General features: G+C 38.6%; 1 long non-coding RNA gene across 5 annotated transcripts in view; it reads left to right on the top strand.

Moving 5' to 3' along the window:
- Nucleotides 1–240: 240 nt before the first annotated feature.
- LOC125325968 overlaps nucleotides 241–25036 on the top strand; it is a 96037-nt gene continuing 71241 nt past the window's right edge. For 2 of the 5 annotated variants that reach the window (XR_007203640.1, XR_007203637.1), the window contains exons 1-6: nucleotides 242–3513; nucleotides 6298–6383; nucleotides 9007–9074; nucleotides 11614–11739; nucleotides 14077–14190; nucleotides 24268–24397. This is a non-coding gene — a long non-coding RNA (uncharacterized LOC125325968). Of the gene's footprint in view, nucleotides 3514–6297; nucleotides 6384–9006; nucleotides 9075–11613; nucleotides 11740–14076; nucleotides 14191–24267; nucleotides 24398–25036 lie in introns of all 5 variants that reach the window. The other 3 variants (XR_007203641.1, XR_007203639.1, XR_007203638.1) reach the window with 3 other exon arrangements.

The following is a 25036-nucleotide window of genomic DNA, read 5'->3' as shown; positions in this document are numbered from 1 at the left end:
GCCCTTTGCCTGCTGACCCAGATTGTTGCTCAGATGGAGTTGTGGTGTGAGAAGAAAAACCATTCCATGTTCCTTGGGTGTGTACTGGAGTAGGACCATAAGCTGGAGGCAGTTTCTGGGTTCAGACTTGTGTATCTGGGTTGCTTAATGACCTGGGAAACTGTTTAATCTTGGAAAGGAGCATGTTATGGATTGTGTTTCCATGTATACTAACACAAGGATTAAATGCTACATGAGTCTCTGCTAAGGCCTGAGCAGATCAACTTGTTTGATCTTTGCAGGGTGAAGGAATAACTACTGGAGCTGCAGGAATTCAAGGTGACAGAAAAACAACATTTGGTAGGCATTTAAATTTGTCAGCCTTGCTGTGTGCAAGTGATTTCCTTACTTTACAGGAAGATTTCATCCCTGCATGTATAGCAAAAGAGGACAAGAAATTATTTTCCCAGGTAATCTTTATTTTTGGAGGCATTAAAAGTTTCTCAATTTGTCTAAGGATGAAATGAAGCTTTTCTGAAGTTTATCACCTAGTAATTTGGGCATTGAGTTTACCTGAAGTTTGGTTCCTGGACCCTGACAGTTGCCCTGTCCTGAGCAGGGATGAACAAGTAACTAGAGGAGAAGAGGGAGAAAAGGGTAGCAAAAACTGGATAAGTATTTAGGATGAAAATGCAAAAAGTCACATTTCAAGTAAAGAAAAACTTTATGGAAAAGGTTCATTTGAGAAAGTGTTTTAAACATGCTTCTGATGAAGGATTTGATAAAAGCACAAATAAAGTAAAAAAAAATTAAATATTTGCTGCATGGTTAAGAACACTCATTTTTTAAATCACATAAACTTAAGTTTTTGCTTAACAAACTCAAATAGGATGGCAGTGCCACTGCACTGTTAAGGCCAGCTTGTTTAAGAAATATGAAACTTGGGCTCAATTCCTCCATCAGCCTGAGGGCATTTGAGTCCTGCCCAGGAACTTGCTCAAATCATGATGAAGTATCTCATTTTAAAAATTCGTATTTTTCCATGAAACATTACTTAGCCTTTTTCTCATTGTGGAACATAGTGCAGGGAATCTGTAATTTTTTTCTGGTTCACAGAATTTACCATCTTCTTTTTCCAGGAGAAATCAGCATATTTTAATATTAAACAAAAATCTTGACTTAATAATCTCCCTGTGTATTAAGCTCGTTAAGAAGTATCAGGCTCTCCAATCCATTAATTTAATATGAGTAGTATCGCCTACAGTAACGCTGCTGAATTATTGCCCAAAGATAACATTTGGATAACGAGACCATTCCTTTACAAATGACTTCTGAAAAAAATCACTGCCCTTATAGAACCTAATTTAATTAATCTTCTAGATGAAGGCAATAGTCAGTAGGAAGAATTTGATGTTTAGTCCCACTCTTATGAATATTAATATTTAATAAAATAATTCTTTGGTTCATGAGTACTCTAAATGAGCATTCAGAGCTCCAGCCCGAAAAGTTACCAGTAGTTATTTTTGTTCCTCTGTTCTTGTAAACAAAGACTCTCGCTTTCCTGCATTTGATTTACACAAAAGTTTAACAACAGAAATGTGGTGGAACTCTTGTTTAAGGGAGAAAAGCAGTAATGGGTGTGGACCGTGCCTGCCCTGAGCTGTCCTTGGAGAACTCTACCGTGTGTCTGCATGTATGATTTGAGAATTAACATTAACAGCACCTGACATTTTAAATTGTATAATTATGCTAAGATACATAAATAGAAGTACAGTTTTTAGGTTCTTGTGCGAAAAGAATCTGATTTCACTCTAAAAATGATGTAAGAAGCCTTTTTCTTTAAAAGACCAGAATGAACCAACCTTTATCTTTTCGCACCTGCTGAATTAACACAAGCAAATCATTAAATCTGTCTCCTGCATTTCACCCCTTCAGGGGCTCCCTTATGACACACTGAATTTCTAAATCTCATGGTATTCAGCATTAGGCAGCTTCAGCTCCCATGGGGGGCTGTACACTGAAGCTGGACTCAGCATCTGCCACACAAACAATTTGCCGTTTCTGTGCAAGATTTACACCTTGGGGTCCAGCAAGAATTACAGGAAATATATTCGCAAGCAGTGTGGTGTTTGTGCTCTCTTAATTTTTGAAAAAAAATTAATTAATTCTGCTCAAATCACATTAATAAATACCAGAAAGAAATGGGGCATTCATGTGACCCTCATAAAGGGCAATATCCCTCAAGCAAGATTTCATTAGCTTTTTGAGACTTAATTCAGTGTTTCCTGGAAATGTAGAGAGATCAAGTATTCATTGACCAGCATTTTCCTCCTTTCACTAGTAAAGTGCTTTGTAAAATAAATTAAAATTGAAACAGTTATTTTGCTTGAAAGTGCCCTCAAAAGGCATAAAGATATCTAAAGCTGGATCTGAAATGGTTCTTGGAAGGAAAGGGAAAAAAAGCTGAGAGAGTTTGCACTCAAATCTAAATGTTCACTGCAGTTTTATCTTCTCTGTGCCATTCTCAAAGAGCAGCTTTTACTCAAAATTGCACATTTTCCTTCAAGAGGGATGTGCTTTGTTGTGCTTTGGTTGTGCAAGAGTTCTACAGGTAACTGTGAGTCTGCTGTGGGCTGGATCTCCACCTGCTTCCAGGTGCTGTGGCGTTTCAGGATATTTGGCTGAGTATTTTTATCTTCTGTAATAATTCAGGTAAGTCATGTTTTAGACAAATTTCTGTTCTTTAGACTTCGTTGTTGCAGTGTGGATGAGCAAAGGGAATTCACTTGCTCACTTTGCTAATTTGTGACAGCAAATTGATACCAAAGGCTCTACAATCACTCCCTTGGTAACACTGGAGTAGGAATAAAGGGGGGAAGTGTTACTGGGCTAGTATGACAGATACAGCACTGAACAACCATTCCTAACCCTCTGGAGATAATTACTTCAAGCTCAATAAAGTACATGTCCTCTTCACTGTTGCAGCAATATCTCAGATGATTTTGTGTTTTGTTATGGATTTAATTCCACCCCCCCATCACCCCCCCAGAAATGCTGTATAATATTGTGGCTACATATAGAATAATAGGATATTTTTAGAGTAAAATGTATGTTGATCTGCTTCGTTTAAACAATTGATTATTGGAGGAGGCAATGCCATTTTTTGCAGTACCCTGTTTATGTATGAGAATTCTCTGAAGCTCGGCAAGTTAGTAATTCGTGCTAGCAAGCCTGTAACCGAGCTCTAACATTTCTAGAAGGATGTAAGTTTAAATATTGCGTCTTCTAGAAACACTTCTGCTCTTGTTACCATGACTGAGCTAGATGCAGCATGTGAAGGCAAGATGGAGAAAGGGAGAGTCTGAATCTGAATTTCTGAGATAATGTAGGAGTGAAAATCAGTCCTATCTCTGTTTTCAAGATGGTGTATCCTGTTACGCTGTCGTATCAGAGAATGTTTGTACCAAAGTGTGGTTTTCATTCCTCGGTTATCTATTTCAGGTACTGTGAAGAATTCCCCCAAGCCTGATGAGGGTGAGTTGTGGGAGGTGATTTTTAAATGTTGTTACACCTGCAGGGAACAAGACACTTCCCTTCTCCTGCCATGCACTGCACAGGGCAGGCTGTATCTTCCACTTGGATATATTGGAAGATGGAACCATTGTGCCGTGGGTGTAGCAGGCACATGTGTTTCTGTGTTGCTGATTAATACAAAAAATGTGAGGCCTGACCTAGAATAATGCTGCATTTGTAATTCAGTGTTTGTAGAGATTATGGTTTTTATGTCCAGACACTGAGGCATTCATGTGACGTGGATGTTTTGCAAAAGCTAAGAAATAATGAAATAGTATTTTACTGACCTATGACAACTGTTACAGCAGTGCAACAGCTGCTGATCTGCAGTTCAGTGAGAGATGAACAAAACTGGTCGATTCACCTGCAGAGCACCGATAAAAATTAGTAAGAAAGCAGGAAGTTAAATAATGAATGAACACCCAAAGGTGAGAAGGTGAAAGATGAGCAGTAACACATTCTGGTGCTGGAAGTTAAGTTAGAAATTCTAATCAGTCATTAAAATAAAGGGTAAAGATGGAAGAGTTTGCTCAGAGCAAAGGGTTAGTAAAACTTGAGCAGCAACTTCAAATGCTAACAGAGGAACTGAATCCCTACACTTCCCAGGTATGTTGCTTGCAGACTCACTTCGGAGTACAACTATTTGCAGATGAAAGCTATTCTAAAGTAGCAGCATGGAAATATAGACTGTAAATGTAGCTTTTAGAAAGGAGTTGTACACATTTAGGCAAACAGGGATGGAATGAAGCACAAATGCTTGTAGCCAGATACAAAAGCAGGATTCTGCTGTTCACCTGAAGTTTTCCAGAGCAACCAGCTTCCACAGAAACTCAGAGCTGACCACAGCAATTACGCAGATAAGCTCCCGCTTCAAACCACAGCCCACAGTGCTGATAAAACACACACCAGGAAAATTAAGTATTTTTTCCAAAGTTACTGGTGGTTACTTTCTCTCAGATGGGAATCTCAAAGAACACTTGTGTTGCTTGTCATGTGGGAGTTTTACATCTTGGACTCCAGTGAATTCTCCTACCCTGAACAGGCCTGTGTAGAGCCCAGAGGGTCAGCTGGGGCAATTGCTATTGTTCCTGCTGGAGCCACACTGTCTTGTCCTACACTGTGTTATCCTACTGCAAAGGCTGTCAGGGCAAACATGGTTCATCGTTAGCCAAGGTGGTCTCTTTTGGTAGAAAATGAGTGCGTTATTTCTGGGAAAATGCTGGGATCCAGCATGCTCTGAGTTGTATTTAAATCCAGGGCAGGGAGACCTTGGCACATGGGCCGTGTCCTTCATTCTGCTCTGCTCCCCTGGGGCTCACCAGGCACGGCTGTGCTTTGATGGTCCCTGTGGGGCCCACACGGACAGATGGCGCCATTTTGGGTGAGGGGGACAGTCTGACATGTTGGGTAAGGGCAGGGGTCGGGGTATCAATCTGCCATTTTGGGTAAGGGTGTGGGGGAAAGCCACTCCACTGTTTTGTGTCAGGCTGTGGGGTCCTGCCACCATTTTGTGTGAGGCCACGGTGTCACTCTGCCATTTTGTGTCAGGCTGTGGGGTCACACTGCCATTTTGTGTGAGGCCTCAGGGTCACTCTACCATTTTGTGTCAGTGTGTGGGGTCACTTCTCCATTTTGTGTCAGGCCCTGGGTTTGGCCACCTTTGTTTGTGTGTGGACTGAGGCTGACTGAGGCTCAGCGGGTGGGGGTGGAGCAGTGATGTCCCACCTATGCTGATCTCGCCCTGTTCTCCCCACACTTCCCACCTGGTTGTTTGGAGCCACTGAACCATCCCTCTGGTCTCCTACAGGGACAAAGGGGAAGTATTAACTACTCTGTATTTAATATGCAAAACAATTAAAATAGCATGCGCCATATGGTTCTGCTTTCCTTACAAGAAGTTAAGTGGTGAACTGAGGAGGAAGCGCAGATTTGCCAATTTTTCAAGATGTGAGATGATCAGATTTTAATTCTTCCCTATCCAAAACTTCAGTACAAGGCAAATGTACTGACATAAATGCCTTCTAAGGTGCTGAGAAGGTCACATTTGTCATTCACAAAGCTTTCTGGGCCTGAGCTGAGGTCCCTGCAGTGGTGCCAGGATGCTCATCCCATACTGTAAATTCTCAGTGGAAAAACCTGGGATGAAAATGCACTGTGCACATGTTTTTCAAGGGTTCTGTCTCTGCTTGTGTTTTCTCACGGGGTAGATCACTTCTGACTTCCCGTCTGGATTGTATGTCCTTAAAAGCAATCATTTATCTATCAGTTGATAAAAGTGCAAGACTTCTATTTCATAGATAAATAGTGTTTTATTTGGTCATAGGTGATTATTTGTATTAACATGTAAGATAGCATTCTTAAAAGAGCCACTATTTTCTGACTGAAAACTTTCCCATTAAATTCGCTTTGCAGAGAGAACTGCACAAAGACTGGATTTATTACTCAACAGATGCTTATCACATTGCTCACTGCTCTATTTCATGGTCCATATTCATCATCCTTTTTGATTCTTAAATCTACACCCAATTCCTTTTGAACATCTGGTGTTCTTTCTCTTCTGTGTTTGTAAGAGAATAATTTGTTTGGGCAAAGTGTTTGTTCTTGTAATGCTCTTAATCCCCATGGGTGATTGAATCATAGGCAGGAGAGCCGGACTTCTGTGGTTAAATGGAAAGAGGTTTGCAAGATTGTTTCATTTTCTGATAAATATATATTTTTTCCTTCAATGACTTCATCTCTTGGCAGCCTTTGACATAAATCTGCTGATGCTGAGAACTGTCCTTGCTAAGGAAGTAGTCCTGTGAACCATTGATCTGTATGCAGATTTCAAGGTAAATTGAAAAAACCCCCAACCAAACAAACAGAGATTTCTCTTTAGAGCAGGCATTAAACTGAAGAATATAGTTTATTGCAAATTTAAAAACTGATCAACATATTTTTGCATTAGGTGTTCGCCATCTGCCAAAGTATGTTGATTTGATTTTTGATGAGCACATGGGACTGTGGGCATAATGTCATCTGAAGAGCTCATGCAGCAGCACTGAAAATGCAGCTTGTATTCTTGACATCTCAGTAGAAAACTTGAAAATCTTTCTTCCTTTTTTAAGTCATAGATATTTTCTGATACTTTTGAATTATGTTAATTTTTAATTTTTTTACTGTCATATTTGATGAAGTATCAGAAGTCTGGGAACAGTGAAGCCTTTTTACAACTTTTCATCTTGCTGGTGCCTTGTCAGCCTGATATACGTAAAGACTTATGTGTATTTTCCCAAGAGATTGCCATTTCTCAGACAAGTGTTGAAATAGTAGTTGACATCTTTAATAAGAAAATGGAGCCAGGGAACAGAATGAGTAAATTAAAACAGCCATTAATTTGATTCTAGATTTGATCTTAAAAAAAAGTCTAGACATGAATTAGTATTGAAAGAACTGCCATGATTATAGAATTAATCCTTGCCTGGAAGCAGATATTAGAGATTACTTATGATCAGCCAGCACAAATTCAGAGTCCCACAGCTAATAGTTGACATAAATAACTGGAAATTGAGAAGTGAATAAAATAGCTAAATGGGAGATGCACTGGTTTATGAAACAATTTCAGGGTACAGTTGTTATTCCCTCGACAGAGAATGGGTAATCTTAATAAATAAATAATCTTAATAAATAAAATAAGATTTGACTTTAAAGTATTTTTCATTTTTTCCAAGTTGATATTTTTATATGCTTCTTAAGTGGGTTAACTTTAATAATTGCTTATTGATTGTTCATAAGCAGTGGCTCTTATGCAGTGTTCATATTCTTTGATTGTTCATATTTTCTGCCTTGTTAGATCACTATGGATTTATTCAGAATCTTTTCCACTCTTGAGCTACCTGAAAAAATTTGGGTCATCTGTAAATTTTGTGTATTTGTATAAAATACCTGAAAAAAGTAATGCAAACAGCATTTATTCAGGTTGTTTGGCATTCAAATTTTCACTTGCTAAACATCATCGTTAAGTGGATTTAAAGTATCTATGTAGGTTTTATCTGTGTGACATAGGCCATTTTCCCAAGAAATTATGTTTTAAAATGGGAAAATGGTCAGCTGTAATGATTCATCTACTAACACTGAGAAATGGGAAAATGTATTGGCAATTTGTAAATATTTCTATATTCTTTTTGTGCTCCTATTGCCTCTCAGTTGTTCTGTGCCTAAAACAGAGAAGATGATGCAGCTTTTCCTCACAGCTGTAATAAAAAAGGTTTGTGTTTGGAGAAGGTGAATGTGGCTGACATTATGCTTTTTCTCAATATTTTTATTGGAAAATCTAGTTCTTGTGAATTCAGAGAAGTTTGGAAGAGCTAGAACCTGTTCAGCAAAACAGAAGTTTGTCCTCCCCAGTATGATTTCTGGAGGTCCAGCTGCTAACTCTGGGTGTATGGGATTGCCAAAATTTGGAAGTGTCATTGAGGGATTTTATTTCCTTCCAGGATAGGTCTCTTAACCCTGCTGTGGTGAGAAATAAAGGAGGCCTTTTTTTGTGTGATTGGATTCTAAAAGTTTGCAAAATAGAGAATAAGTCTGAGACATGAGTAACATGTGGAATAAGTGATGTCTAAACGATGACTTCAGTGACAACTGGACACTGTCGTCCCCTAATTTCTGGTACTCAGTGCTTCAGAGTCTTTGTACACTATCAGACAAGTTTCTAGGAAAATTCTGAAAGCAGTCAGGGTTTTGGAACCGCAGCTAGTGGATGCTATAACTCACTGCATTTAGTTTTTAACTGGTGCAAGCTAAGTAAGTGTCTAACAATGTTTTTGAATGAAAAATGGAACCATAACTCGGCACACTTCCAAGAGATCACTGAGGGGCAGCATTTATATCACTGAGCAACTTTATTTAATTGCAGTTTTTAAGTCTGTTGAAGATTACTTTGCATTTTTAATCTCTGATGTCCTTACTCTGATCCGATCCTTTTGTTCTTAAGTTATCACTGAACAGTACATTTTAGTAATAACAGTACAAACAACAGCTAACATTTTTTTCATTGCTGAGATTTGCTCAGCCATTCTGTGTCCAGCTCTTGTAGGTTTTTCAAGTCAGTTTGGAAGAATACAGGGATCACTTCTACATTTTTATTGTTTGTGAGCAAGTCTGTAAAGAGAAGAAGTAGGGAGTGTGTGGCTTTTGCAGCAGGAATTAATTTCAATTTATCTGTAAAATAAGGACTTGAGTAAGATGTTGGTTTCAAAGCCACAGGCTGTGGTGACAGCATTAATTTATGGGATTTTTTCACATGAAGTTTTCTTCTTCTTTCTTCTTTTGGTCTTCCATTAAAGCATATGTGCTGTTTCTGCCTCCTTACACCTGTGCGACCACACCAGCTGCAAGACATGATCTAGTAATGACTGAATATCTGCCTGACCCTGCTGGTGCAGCTGACTTTTGCTGAATCTGCCTTTTCAGGTCACTGTTCTTTGTGCAAAAGTCAAGCAAAAGAAGAAATCAGGAGGTCTCTGACACTACCAGCGCAGGTATAATTTTAAATTGAAATTGTGAATTTTTTCACTGGCATGGCCTTGGGGCATAGATGATCTTGGTTTTGCTTAACTGTTCCATGTTTCACTGGATGCAAATTATTAAAACTCACATTGTTCTGAGAATATTAATTTTGCTCAGAGCATCAGACTTTGCTTTTTCTTCCTTTTCTCCATTCTTTTTGGTGAAAATTTGTAGCCAGATTGGGATATGTCATTTGATATGGAATATTGAGAAATGTCACTTAATTTGATCCAAAGCATTTCCTTGAGCTAAAGGTATGTAAACTTAACCAAAATATGCGAGTGAGGGATCTGCTAGGATGCTTTGTATCAGATCCAACTTGGCCCTGCTCTAAAACAGTAACCATAAAGGTGAAAAACAAGACTGCTTAGGCATCAGGAAATGAAATCTAACAGATTGAGGCTAAAAATTTTTAATGTTTACAAAACCACTGAAATTTATAAAATGGTCTTTCAGATGGCACAGCACAAATATTGTTTAGAAGCCATAATAAATTTTCTCTCCAATGAGTTTCAAATATTCAAGTCCTATATTAGCATATTTATCCCTCCATGTAAAACTGCATCCCAAAAAGTCAACCTGGTGAGACAGTTGTGAAACGTAGCTTTTTATTTCTGTTTATAATGTGATACATTATAGTAGAGTCTCAGGGAATAGTTATAAACTAATTCCTAATACTGTTTGCCTGAATTATTCATTTGCTGTGTTGCTACCATGATTTTGGGGCAAAGGTGATAATGCTTAGCTATATTTCTAGCAGTTCTTAAAAATAATTGGATTAGAAATCATGCACTGAGAACCTACTTATTATTCTTAACGGTTCAAGACTTATGTAAGTGTTTTAATCAAGCAGTAAATGATGTATATCTCAGACTACTTTCTTTCCTGGGTTTTGAATTGCAATTTTGTAAGCACTTGAGCACAAGCCTTTTCATTTGGCACAACAAATTTTGGTAGCATTTTGCCTTTCTCATTCCTCACAGTAGGAAATAAACCCCAGCCGTTAATGTTAGAGGCAAGCCACACTGCGCTGTCTAAATAAATACACAGAATTAGCACATCAGTGAACTAATGCGACCAGAATTAATCTAATACACCTGCAGAATGTCTTATCCAAATCACCCCTAATTGATTGTCATTGGTGTTTGTCTGGCTTGCTAATGGAACTCCAGTTTTTAGCGAGGCAAACAGTCTGGTGTGTGTTTCATTAGAGCTGCCGTGCCTGCATTGTGCTGCACCTGCCTGCTCCCCAAATGCTTGTTAGAGCTGTCATATACTTTTATGAGGACAGGAGCAATGTTCTGGCAAGCCAACTTGACTCAAATTGTGCTGGGACATAAAACATGAAGACCCACTTGTGATTGCAAAGGCAGTAAGTCTAATTTGATTAGGGCTCTGGTGATGTGCCGGATTACGGACACCGTTTGTCATTCCTCAGGAGTGCTCCTGGAAGGATCATGTGGAGAGGAGGCGCGATTGGAGCCCACGAGCATGGCTGGCACCTTCCGTGCTCAGCGGAGGAGCAGGGAAATGCCAGGAGATCATGAGCAGTATTGGCTTTAAAATAAAAAGGAAGGGGAAAGGCAGCAAGCAGGAATTCCTGCCTTCTGAAATGAGGGAAAAATTTTCAGTGGGAGCATGATTTTCTCCTTAAGATTTATGTTACTGAGTCTCAGCTATTAAAAACACCACAATTTCAAACGTCAAAACTCTGTTGTTGAATGACAGGGCCTTATTTTTCAAAAATATTCTAAAAAAAGCTGCTATGGGTTGCTAAGCAACTGGGCTTGGATAAAAAGGCCAGATCCTCAGTTTATGTATTTCTAGGTGTATGCTGGAATATAATATGCCCCATTCTTCATAGCTGTGGGTCAGGGTAGTGCCTGTCAGGCAGATTTGGTGCTGTGTACAGAGAATTCAGCTGATGAAATGGTTTTACAGAGATGGCAAACATTAAATCTTCTGTCAGTGTCAGTACGATAACAAAAATATCTCCTTGTGGAAAATTGCAAGGGTTTTAAATTTTTCCATCTCAAGCATCCCGCTGGAATATGTGTTTGAAATTTTGTTTTCTGCCTTTTCGTTTTTAAGTGTCTTAGTGTATAAACATTGCTGAAAGGCTTCACTAGAAGGCTCTGAGTACTGGGAGAAGGAGCAGGGTGGGAAGAGGCCTCTTTTCCTCTTTTTTTGGTTTCTTTGTTTCTGGAAATATTCTCCCTCTCGACATCAAAATATCATTGGGATCACTACTGAAATAGCTGGAATTTCTGCTACAGGATTTCCATGAAAATATGCAAGTTTCAGAGAAATTTAGGATTTTCATAATAATATAAAAAAATTTAAACCGTTAAAAATATATAATGTATTAATATATTTTTATTCATCATTTATGGTAAAAATGGACACTGCTATTTAGACTCCTGTATTTTAGAACAGCTTAGAAATGAAATGTATACAGTGAGGTGCTTTTATTCTTTTTTTTGAATGTTTTTCATGTATTTTTTTCCCTAGAAAATACTTTGACACAAGTGACTTGGCTTACAGACAACTGTTTAGAAATGCCAAGAAGAAGTGCTCACCAGATGTGGCAGCTACAAACTGGATGAAGAACTCTGTCAGTGGAGGGAATGAGAAAAGGTCTGTAGTCTTTTTCAGTATAATAACTATTTATTGTTTGGCGATTTTCCCCTAGAAGCAATATATATCATGGGATAATACACAGTGCTGATGGATTAGAGAAATAATGTGCTTTGAGAAATAAGGGTACATGAACGGAAAGATGAAAATGTGGTATTTAGTGCTTGGGAAAACACACAATATTTGAGATAGCAGCAGATTGGTGTTGCCTCTCTAAGAGCTCTGCTCAGTCTGTTCTGTTGGCATTCATACTGTCCTGCTTCCATGAGGTCCCTTGCAAGGATCACGCTTAAAAGTTAAGGGCACAAGCAGAGTTAGGTGAAAAAAAAGCAGAAACCAGTATCATCAATACAATGTAGATACTCAGTTCATCTTCCAGTGTCTACTGGTAGAGAAACAACCTTAATTCTTCAAAAACCAAGTGAGGTCTGTTCTTATAGAATAAGAATTTTGGGGGGGTGGAGGGAGGTAGAGCTTGGGGTTTTTTGATAAATAAATTATACTGGATATTTTCAGCAGATTATTACAGTTTTTGAAGCCTTGTGAGGTGCATTTTAATTATCACTTACCATCCAGTGCATTGAATGTTTTTAAGCTTGTTCAATGCATTAAAGCAGCAACTGTGTTAATAAATTCTTGTCACTGATTGATATTAAATGACATGTAGCAAACAGTCCATCTGTCTCTGTTCTGTCGTCCCATGCCTTCTTTCATGTTTCCATTACAGAGTCTGTAATAAATAGTCTGATCATTTTGAGTGACATTTGGGATCTTTATTGGACAAGACATTTCAAGTACATCTGTCTTCTGACTGGTTTATAGCTGACAGCTCTAACAACAGCTATTACCTTCCAGAAAGGCTGCATTCAAAGTGTTCTCCATGTTCCCCTTCCTGATTTCATCTCTGTTTTTCAGAGTGCCTGTTGCTGACATTTCTTGATTGTGTATTTTTCAAATCCAAATACTTCTTTTCCTCTATCATGATGAAGATGATTTTATCACTGTTATGCTGAGTCCAGCTGTATCTGCCACTCACTCCAAAGTTAATCTTGGTCTCTTTTGTCTAATCCTGTTGCTGTCCTCTGTTAGCCTTATCAGTTTTGCCACTTTGTATCTTGGTGGGTGTAGCTTCCTCAGTGCTCAGATTTTACAACTTGTGTAAAATGCAAAGTCCCTGGAAGGCTAGAGCAGAACAACTAAAACTACCAACTCAGCAATAGTGTTGGTGTGTCTAATCCACGACCTATTACTGAGAGCCACACGATGCTCTAGCTGCTCCTATCTCAATTTGCCATGAAATTTCTGTGTGATTATTGTCCAATCTGATGGCTAAACTACAAAGTTGGTAGGAGGTTGTTGCTTTTTATCCATTCAGTTCATATTATGCAAGAAGCTGAAGACAGAAACTCTCCTTCCCTCAGGTACCCTGCTTACCATCCCACTGTTGGATTTAGCTCTTCTCTATTTTTAGTCGCCCATTTTTTGGGTGGCCACAACAGTTGTCCTTGTCTTATCTCCTCATTCCCTGGTGCTGGGAGGTGGCAACTTGTGAGGAGTCATGCTGTTGAGATAAGCCTGACACACAAAATTATTTAAATTGAGAATAATCCTCTCTTGTGTGCAAACCAAGCCTTAATACTGCTGCTGAGGATGTGCTGGATTAATTTCCTCTCTCTGCATGAGCAGAGGCAGCGGCCTGTGCACAGCAAAGCCAGGGAAATGCCTCCAGCTCCAGTGCCTCGAACCAGGGCTCTGTGCTGTGCCACTCCCTCTGGGGCTTCTGCCATGTAAACCATGACATTCCGAGCTAAGAGATAATGGATACAGTGACAGGGTATCTCTTGAAATCACCTGAATGCCACGATAAATACAGCAGCACCTGAACATCTTCCTGAAGCATCCAGGCCTCCTTTCTTTCTTACTTTATTATGAAAGTTTTTTTAAATATAACTGAACTTGATTTAAATTATAAGCAGATTTTGCACTTACGGTTAGCAGTAACTGTTAAAAAGATAGCCATTGTCATAAACAAACGAAACTTTATTAAAATTAGTTTTATTTTAGATATGTGGAAGTAAAAATAGTCTTCACCTGGTTCCCTTTGTTACATCAGCACATTTAGTCCACAAGTGCAGAGCAGTTATTGCTGGTGACTAAACTGTAGTATGATATATTGTGTTCTGAGGTTGTACTTCTCTACTTTAAATATTAATATTTCATTATTATAACACTTTATTTCCAACTCTTGTGGAGAACGCAGCATCATACATTTTTAATTTTTCAGGCAGACACGTTCCGTGCACACAGGAGTTTTAATGGCGTGTTTCCCTGTTCCAGAGGAACCCCGGCCTGGAGGATTGGGTGGCTCAAGGGGCCAAGCAGAGCTTTCCACTTGATCCCAGCTCTGCTGGAAGCCGTCGCTGCCTCAGGCTGGCAGAGCCGTGACTCCAGGTCAGTGTAAGCAAACAATATATTTTCTGGTCTCTCCCCTCACACACAGTCGTGTCATATACACACTTAGGTGGGTATAAAGTGACTTGCAGTGGCACCAATAGCATTTTGTAGCTGTTGTTGTTCTAAAACGTGAACCATCTTCAGTCAGAACAACGCATTTCTTTAAAAATGCAGCCGTGGGCCATGGAGATTTCTCACAGTGGCTCACCACTTTATGGAATAAACACGTCAGCAGAACTGTGAGGCTCCTACTGCATTGTATAAGAGGCTTTGACTACCTTAAGTGTGTGCAGGCACCTCCGTGAGATTGTGAAAGCATTAAAAGAAAAATCAGGCCAAAATGTCTGTGGCCCACCTCAAAATGGATGACAGAAAGTGCTGTAAGTTTTCCGCTTTAATCGCAACATGTCCCTTTTACCCTCTCCCTCAAAAGACAAGACACATGGTGAGAAGTCAAAATATATGCCTAATTAAATAAAATATAAAATAGGGCTGAATCAAGTTACACTTTAAATCCAAGGAGCTCTGGTTCAAGGTCACATCATTTACTCAATTTTAGCCATAAATCTCCAGATCAATAACAGAGGTTGAAGCTGATAAGAAATATTTGATCTTTGGCAAACACCTCTATCTGTTTTGTATAGACCTTGAAAACACGAAATCCCACCTCTGTGTGTTCGCAGTCACGTGTGCCTACAGTTTTTACCCATGGAAGGAACAGAAATGATGTTTATGTTGGGCAAAATGTAAAAGATGCAATGAACATATATGCCAAAGTACTCCGTTACTCAAAATTCTGTCTTTATTTGTGTGCTCTTACAACTCACAGCTAGGATTTAGAATATATATATATATACACAAAGGTGTTTTTAAACAGAAATGTATATACTTGTATTTTAAAGTATATACAAAAAGAAACTAATCAAGATGGTTGACATTGGTGAATTAAGGGCAACATATCATTTCTTTTGCTGCTGTTCTGTGTTCCTCAGAAGTGATTTATCTCTTTGGCTGCTAAGTTCAAAACTTAAAGTATTTTAATTGAGGATGACTCAGAGAGAGTGGTTTTAGTTATTATTTTCCATTACACTGAAGGAAAAGATAAGGCTTAATAATTTTTTCCTAGTTTTCTTTATTTTTTGTTTCACTAAATTAAAACACAAACCTTCACTAAAATTATTTTGCAATCCAGCATGTTACTGTTTTTGGTCTGACTGAAATGTTCTACCAAAAAAAAAAAAAAGTTGAAGAAATAAAGTGGCCAACTTCCCAAAGTTTTGCAGGAACCAATTGCTATTGCTGTCACTCTTGAGCTAAGAACTTCAGGATACTGATGTACATTCAGTGGATATTAAAGTTGGGAAGAAGAAGTAAAAGTGCTCCAATGTGATGCCTGAGAATACCACAGGTCTGAGATGTCAGACTTCAGAGTCTTTCACCTACTTCAGAGTCAGGTGAAAGAAAGATGGCAGGTGGAAATACAGGCTGAGAGCTGCAGTTCAGGTTTCTGATGGGTTGGGCATTGAGTGCTTTGATCACAGAGCAGAATGACAAGTAGCAGCCACAGCATTGCAGTTTTCACCTTCGCCTTTGGAAGTTTTTCAGAACAAAAAGGATTGAGGAATTAGTCCTGACTTAGCAAATTGTATTATAATGATAGATGTAAATAAGAATCACAATAAAGCTGTAGAGCAGCCACTTCAAGTGGAGAAAACACTTGGATGAGTAAATCAGAAATATCAGCAAAAACTCAGAGGTGGAAATGGGAGGAGGGGACATGACCCCCATGAGGACTTGCTTTTAATTTCTGGCTTTGGTGGTATGGGGGTATGGCCCTGTCCCTAGAAGAGTGTTCAGCGCTGCAGGAAGAGACCATTCAGGCATCATGTCCTGAAATTTAGACACAGTAAAGGTAAATTCAGACAAGAGAAGATTAGGACTGGGAAATACAAAGTAAAGTGTACAAAGTAAGCATGTTTATCCCTTCCTAAAGCTTCCAGGGGAAGAGAAAAGAAAGCAACATTATACCAATCATAAACTGTTTTTTTATTTCCATGAAAGTATGGAAAATTGCAAAGAAGTCCTCTGTAGACTAACGCAAAAAGTGTGTTGCCTATTCATGTGTGACTCTCACCTTTTATATCTTCGAGAATCTGGACGTTAGGAATTCATTTTTGGCATCTTTAGTGAGACTACTTTCAGGCCAATGAAGCCTCACTGAGTTCAGCTTGAGAAAAACAACCTTCTGGTGTGGAATGAGCGAGAAAAGCAGCTACTTAGGATCTTAGTGTCCCAAGGAGGAAAGCCGTAAAGACTCTGGCTCTCATCTATCATGTCCAAGCAGGCAGGACTCACTCTGGGCACGGATGCCTGTTTCATAGCTTGGGAAGTGGCATTAACACAGGTGCAAAGTGGGCAGGAATGTGGAATTGCTTGTTACTGCAAAGCCTTGGCAGTACCATGCAAAATGTGCTGCTACCTCTATCCACCCCGGATGGTACCACATTTGTGTGGGCAACAGCAGGAGCCACCATACCCTCACACATATCCCATTAATTTTTAAAGTGGAAAGGCAATTAACTGATTCAGTGGGAAAGCTAAAAATCATTTTCTGCAAGCAACTTACTGCTTAGGAACTTGGAACAACAAAGGTCATGAATGCATTCCCTCATTTATGATACCTTCACCCCTCAGTAGTGCAGGATCTTCAGAGTCTCTCAAGGTCCTACTGAACATCATTGTGTGAGGCTCTGAGAGCGAGCTGATGAACTGAAAAAGAAACAGAAATAGAGAAAATTTTGATTCTTAGAACTGATTGGCTATCAGAAGAAACTCAATTTAGGCAATGCTTTGGAAAAAAAAGAGCCCCTCTTCTGAAAATCAGTTAGAAATTAAGGTAAACTCTCTTTCACTATGATCACACAGGTATCTAAAGGGAAAAAGCCAGAGCACATCAAATGCAATTTGCAGCACATCCTGGGTACAGCTTGTTCTGCCATCCACTGCAATCAATAAGAGACTTTCACTGATGTTAATGGCTTGGGATCGAGGCCTCAAAGTGAACAGCTCTATCCTGATGATGCAGTTGTGCACTGTTTCTCCAAGCCTGGCAGATATTTTGAGGTGAAACAGAAAAAGGTAGCAAACAACTGATTTGCAAAAACAGTAGAACAGCAGAAATCAGTTTGGAAAGCTGTAGCTTCTTTGAGATTGTTATTTGATCATGGAAGATCAATTTGAAAATATGTATTTCTCAAGTCTAAAAACTATGTTTGTGATAAGTATGTTATGCCATGAGTCATGCAGGACTTTGTGTAGGCGGATTAGAATCAATACTTAAAGGAATTCAGTGACATAAACCCATCTACTTGCCTTAGAAAATTCTTGCAAAAATTTATGTTGGATAAAAAGCACCCATTTTTTCTAACTAATGTTTAAAATTTTGACCTAAGTATTTGGTACAAACCCATAATTCTCTCGAGCGAATAATAATAATTAAAAAGGTGGATAATGCCCTGTTTACTTAAAATTTCTCAAGAGGGATATGGACATGTTTGTGAAATATTCTTTCCCACTATCTACAACCTCAGCTTTTTCTGGCATGTCCTGAGTTACACATCTTGAACTCTCTCAAAATTGACACATCAGTTAAGTTACTACAAGCAAAGATTTCTTTGGAAACAGTTTTTTACAGAGACCTTTGTGACTGTCTTCAAAGATAAGAATGGCAAAATTATTTTTAGCCTAATATAAGAAGAAGGAAATAAACCCACAATATTTGGGGTTTTTTTCCTTTAGGAAAACATGCAGGTCACTCAGTTACTGACCGGCCAAGTGCTGAGCTGTTGTAAAGGGTCCAGAATGCCAGAGCTTCAGCAGTGGCTGCTGAAGGAGAAGGACCTGTCAATAAAGAAATACTCCTACAGCTTCTATTAAACGTCTCTTTTCACTGCTAAGCACCTGTTTTATGTAAGCTCATGAAAAATTTCAGTCGTGACTTACCTGTGTGTCTGTTCTTTTTCATTCACTTGAGGTTCACGGGAAGCAATCATTGAGGAAAGAAGCTATCAAAGTATTTATAAAAAATGGAGCCTAGTGCTTGTCAGATGCCATTTCAGAACCCTTGGAGGCACCAGTGAGAGGGCACACTGTGCAGGCTTCTCGAAGAAGGTGCTTATGCTGATGCCAAATGGTTTAGCTGATTGTGGAGCTCCCCAAATAAATCAAATTCATCTCAGTGCATCTCTTGCTGGTTGCTCAGCAGATTCTTTCTCTTGCTCTGAGTGCATATTTTAGAGATCTGTGGGCTAACAATTTGCTTTCTGGCAATACAGCAACAGTAGACAGTAGCAATATCAAAACTTTGTAGGAATTGTATGTTCTAATGTCTAATTACACTTTCCTTGGTTTGTCACTCTCTAAATTCAGTTACTCCTTACAAAGGGACAGGAGCAGGATATAGAACTTAAAATAGTTGTATTGTTTCCGTCTTTGAATGTTCATCAGTAACTTTTGAAACTTTGTTTTCTTTTCACAACAGGAAAAGTAGTAAGCACTGAAATAAAACTTATTTAGTGGGTTGTGAAATAAAGCAGCCTAACACACTCCAGTTGAATAATGGGTTATCATGGACTATATAATATTTTTTAAGGTGCTTCCATTTCTACATACTCAATTCAGAGTAATTTAGGACTTCCTTTACAGAAGTTACGTCATTAATATTGATATTAATCTTAAAATCAGTGTCAAAAACTGTGTCAGTCAAAAACCATAGATCCTTTATAAAATTTTTCCAGTATTCATGTCAGTTTCTGTTTTTTTAAAGAAGTTTTTTAGCAAAACTTCAGTAAGTCTCTCAACAGCTGAAACACATACAGGACTCAGAAGGGTAATTTTATTTATTGTCTTTTCTGTGTGTGTGAAGAATATTTGTACTGATGACTGTTTTGTCAGTAATCATTTGCAAATGCTCACAGAATATTTTAGATAGTTCTGTGATTTCTGCTTTTGCTATATCAGTAGCTTTTTGTTTTAAGTGGCTGTTAATTTATATGCTGACATTTGTAAAAACTGGAAAACTGGTGACTTTCATATACTTTTTGTGAACTACTGAGTTTGCCTAAATGTTATCCCTTGGAAAACTGTAATGTCAATATTAATTATAAAACACAACCAAACCCAGAATGTTTTAACCAAATTTAAAGCTTCTGGTGTAGAGCTACTGGAATGGTTCTCCATTGTGCTGTTACATCGATAATATAAAAATCTTAAAATTGACACTATAAAACTCTAAAACATTGATAAGGATTTAGGTACATATGTATTTATACTCTCATATGTCTGTGCACACAGTTTGTTTTTGCTTTACATTTAGCGAAATACCCAAATTGTACAATATAATTGGCCAAGTAAATACTAAATACAGCCTATAAAAATTATTTCTTTCAGAAATTTGCCTGATATTGTAGAAATCCATGCTAGTAAAATGTATTCACCGTGAGGCTGTAATCTGTTCTCAGTGATATGCCCTCAGTACCTCAAGGAATGAGTATTTTTATCACTGATGATATGTTTTTTTCACTGATTAGTGGAGATTTGATGTTACCATAAGTATCAAAATAACATCTTGATGCACTCTGTTATAAATATCTATATTTCAGAAATAGAAAATATTGACAAGATTAAGGATTAAAAAGTGAATAAACACCTTTTGTGCAGCTAGATATGAGCTGAAATGCTTTTAGTATTTGCTGTTCAACACCACAACAGCTGCTTGCAAATCCACGATGTGCTTGAAAGAGTTCCTGGTCAGAACTTTTCATTGGAGCACTTTGTGGTTTCTTCCTTATGTTTATATCAATCCTTGGCAGTTTTGAAAGTATTCTTTGGCTTTCTACCATTCTTGTGTCTGGTGACTTCTTAGAATATTCTTATTCCTCTGCTAAATCAGTCTGTAGCAGAAAAATGCAAATGAACTTGCATGAAAGAGTGTTTGGCAGAGAACTTGCAAATTAAATAGTAATATTGAAAAATTAGATGGCAAAACTTGCTTTTACAAAGCTCTCCTGATTTCTAGAATTTCTTGCCAAAATGCTACTGGAGCCAGGATTTTGCAGCATGTGTTTGCCCTGTGGAACCAGGGAGGAGTTCCCAGGCATGGTCTGACTCCATGCTGGAACAACATCAAGGTCGGGAAGTCAGATTCCCCTGAAACCAGGGTGCACAATTGTTTCAGAAAGAACCTGGTCTAAAGTTAAGGTAAGAGCTGCTTCAGCAATGTTTTCTGTTGGCTCATGAGCAGCTTGGGAGGTAACAATGGTCCTTTTAAACTATGCAAAACACAGTAATATGTAGTGTGCCTAAAGAGTTCCAGTCACTTCGGGGTAAATTGGTAATGGAACTGTTTGCATGACTGGACTTTGGCTCTTCCACCTACCATGATACTTCTCCCTTGAAGGATCAGTTGCAGTGGTACTTCCATGCATAAAACCCACGTGTCAGAATATCTGAACCCCTTTGACATGTTCCAGTGCTTTAAAACAAGTCTCTGTATAACCTGGACTCTGAGATAACCCAAAGTCAGAGGAAGGAAGGGTGATGAAGGTAGAAGGGATTAGGGGCAGAGTAGTGAGATGGAAATGAGAAAAGAAAGTCACAAAGAAAGCAGCAGCTCTGGAAGAATCTCACTGTTGAAGCACAACTTGCTAAAGAGAAGTTTGGGGTCTTTTAGGGTTAATCCCCTCTGTATTTTGAGAACACAATACTCCTAAGATGCTTAGACAAGGAGCCCTGTAATTTTGACTTCTCATGAAACACTTATTACACAATCTACAGTATCATTACATGAAATTTCCTCCTGACTGGAAGAAATCTTGTGTGCTAGGGTGCCGTTACACGCATTATTTTACTTGTACTGGGAAGGAGGTGTGAGGGTAGTGATAGGAAACCTGCTTTTACTCAGTAATAAATTCAGTAGTTATTTGAAGATACATTCTGTGTCTGGATTCAACATTTGCTTGGCTCACCAGCAGGAGAAAGGGCTGCATGCATAAAGAAGCACAACACATGGAAGTGATCTGGAAGTCACAAAATATGCAGTTAGCCTTTCTTAGTGTAAAAAGTTAGTTAAGCTTTAACCTCTCCAGAAAACTCGCTTACAGGACTGGTGTGCATTAACACCCCAATAGTAGTTCAGCTGTCACATCTCTAATTTACTCTGCTCCAGTATTTGTGATCTGTGAATTCAGCAGAAGTGCTTGAATGCTAGTCAGAACATTTAATAGCCCTTGATTTTTATGCAAATTTCTTTTTTTGTGGGCTACCACAGACCAATTCATTTAAAATATCAAAGTCCCTACCAGGTGACAGAGATATGAAGAGTCTAAGCAGATGGATTTCTGAAGGCCTCATAGTAAGTTTTGTTGTTTTTTCACTGGTTTGTTTTGGTTCTTCAATCAAAAATCAGACTGCATGAGATGCTGCTGCTGCAGCTTTTTTTTTCCCCCCTGAAAAGTGGAGAATTATGTTGTTTGGTTGAGCTTGTTTTATTGATGCCATCTATTTACTGTGCTGACAGTCCCAGAGGCAGCTGGACCAGTTTTTTGTGACAGAGGGTTCACATATAAATTTATGTGACATTAAAATGGGGTTATTTATTATTTTTTAAAAATATAATGAGGTTTTGAAATAGGAGGATGTAAGCTCTCAGGTACCATTTGAGATACTAATATTGTCATTATATAATCCTGGTAGGCTTCCAACATGGAAAAAGCTGAAAATGGATCTAAGAGTGGGAACAAGAGGAAAGGCACAATGGTGCTTCCCAAAGTAATTGGTCAGGGGAGAATTATTGCAAACCCAGCTCCTTAATGGGAAGAAACTGCACAGGAGGCAGAAATGGCTGAAATGACCTGGAGATGACAGTGGCTGTAAAATCATGGTGATCCCTAACGTGCAGCACAGGGGGAAATGCAAACACGTCGCATTAAGGCCCAGCTACCAGACAGAGCCCGTTTGTGGCACCACTGAGGCCAGCCCAATGTGCCCTCTTGGCAGGTACCAGTGCTAAAGGGAAAGGGAGTAGCACAGAATGCACAGAAGAGGAAAAAAGCCCCAGGAAATGGAATTAAATTGTTAGAACAGTTATTTTTCCTTTTGGTAATAGTGTTTAAAAACTTTCTGCTTGTAGAATGCGCTGGATCAGGTATTTTGAACGAAAAATACTATAAATTGTTTTGGAAGTTCAGACTATATTCAGAGAGAAAACACTAAGGGATTTTCTTTTTTTTTTTAGCTTTGACTATTTCTTTTCAGATTTTTTTTTCATTCAAAATACTTTAATCCAAAAATTATATTTTTAACCCAAGATGAATCTTTAAAAACTCACATAAATATATGTGTGAGTGCGTGTGAAGTTATTTTTAATGGTTTTTTTCCTAGCTGCTAAATTACTGATGTGCTGTAATCAACAGTGACTCAGGAAGAAGGGGAGACTGGCTCGTGGATCTGATTCAAGTAGCAATGTTTGCCAAGACTTTTGGGAAGGAATTTCTTTCATACAGTCTCACTGCAAACTTACGATTTACTTGCCCAGGTTCTGTGCTCAGTTTTCATAGCAGGTTTCAAAGATCCATCCCTACTGCCTGGTCTGAGATGATGAAGTGAACTGCAGACAAAGAAATGGATTTAGTGTGATTCAATCTGGATGTTAGAGCAGATTCAGAGTCACCTGGAGAAGTTTGAAATCATTCTGTCCAAGGAAGGGCTGTGTCCCACGCCTTACACTAAAAGCTCTTCCAAAGGCAGCACTGTCAAGCGCACTCTCGTGACAAATACTGGAATGCAGCTGAATGTCACTGGGGAGCAAGATATTCTATATTAGACCTACATAATGAATGCAAATTGGTTTTTTAGGATCCAAATGGGAAAGCATAAAAGGCTACAAAAGCCTTAATTTATGATTTGTTCATTTAAAGCTTCAGACCATTAAGTAGCCATTAAATCACTATTTTATATTCTGCTAAGTGCATCTCTATCATCAGAATAACAAGATTGATTTAATTCACCCTGTATCAAATAAAACATTTTAATAGAAAGCATTTGTGATAACAAATTGACTGGAATTGGAAAGTAAATTAATGCTGAGCTCTGACAACAGAACATCTTTGTGATTTTGCTTTTAGTGTCTTGTATGTGCATTAACAGTTACATTACACATATGTTTATTTGTATTTAGATTTCAATTACAAAGATTCTACCCCAAGTAAAACTTTCATTGCACTGATAGGGTTCCCCAGATTCATGTCTGTCATTTTCCTGTGGAGCCCAAGTTATAACTTTTTAACTGTTTTACCCTTAGCCTCACTGCTAAGGGCCACCATTATTGAGGCTGTGTCCTAACATGGGGCATAGACACAAGCAGATGAGAGGAAATTGCACGTTGTCCCCCCCTTGGATATTTCAGTGTTTTTTTTATTTCCAGAGAAGACAAAATTTTAAAATCTGCCTTCAGTGCATGGAGATTTCAAAGAACATTGATTTGGAAACATATTTTGACATAATTTGTTCTGGCATTTTTGACTGCACTTAAGCACTGCAAGTGATCTGGTTCCTTTTCTTTCAGTTATGAGCCTTCCTGTGGCCATTATTGCCTGGCCTCGAGTTTTCTCTGTGGGGCTGATAAACACCTCTCCCAGGATGAAATAATTGGAATATGTGTAGCCAGATAATGACGTGCACAACTCTGCAGCAAGTTGGAGTTCTTGTGCTAAAAACATTCCCAGAAAGAAGTATTCTAAGAAAACACAGTTGACAATCATTGTTTTTCAAGTAGAATGTCTTGTCCAGTTTAATATAATATATTGTTTCAATGTGGTTAAAGCAGACCCCAGTACTCAATTTTCTGAAGAAAACTTTGTCGTTAGGAAAATACTTTGAGATGTAATTTTTATGTAAAATTATGTGTTAATAGTTCATAAATTGAATTCCATGTCAATATATCCATCTGGAAAGGTCGCCCTGTGTCCCCCAGGAACTTCTGGCTTGCTCCTGAAATGGCTATTTTCTCATTAACAGGGAGGTTCTCAGCATGAGGAGTAGAGGCTGAAAAGCAGAAGGGCTGAGGAGAGGATACCTGGAGCACTGTGCAGCTGGGAAAGACAAGGAAAGGACAATCCTGCGGATTCTGGCTCACACACACTCCCAGGTAAGCAATTATATTACCTTGGGCTTGTCTGCCAGCCCATCTGGCCTTGCCTTAACTTCGGCAGGTTTTCTGTCTGTAGCTCCTCCACCTTCCCCAGAGTTACTTCCCATCACATGTTTCTGCCTTTTGGCTCTGCCTTTCCCCCAGCTTCTCCCAATTATTGGTCAAACAACAGCAATCACCAAGAGCTGCTACACAAGATCGTGCATTTTAATGTCTGTTTTATGTGATTATTCAGTACGCTGTTAAAGTCTGCCTTTAAAATATATTTAATTTTAATCTGGTTTTAGTGGCCCTCCTGCTTACCCATATGTGAATAATTCCTCCAACAGTTTTCAAATTCGGTACCTTAAAATGTTTTTCAACCTAATTCAGAGTGTGAGGCAAATGTATGCTCTCGCTGGGAATTTAAAGAACAATTATGGTGCGTAGTGTGAAAGGGTATTTTCAAGGAAACATTTGCTCATTCCATTAAGATACTCTATTATTCTTTTTCTGAGGATTCCATTAATCTGTATTTGTCATTTATACAGACAAGGAACGACTCTGAAAGTGAAGGCTTTTATCTGTTTATCTCTTGATGGAAAATCACCCAGCACAGTACTTCAGTTTGCCTCAATTTTTTTATTGAACTTGGAG

The sequence above is a fragment of the Corvus hawaiiensis genome, chromosome 5 (genome assembly GCF_020740725.1).
Source record: "Corvus hawaiiensis isolate bCorHaw1 chromosome 5, bCorHaw1.pri.cur, whole genome shotgun sequence".
Classification (NCBI taxonomy): Eukaryota; Metazoa; Chordata; class Aves; order Passeriformes; family Corvidae; genus Corvus; species Corvus hawaiiensis.
Note: the sequence above shows the minus strand (reverse complement) of the source record. Positions and strands in the feature narration are given on the sequence as shown.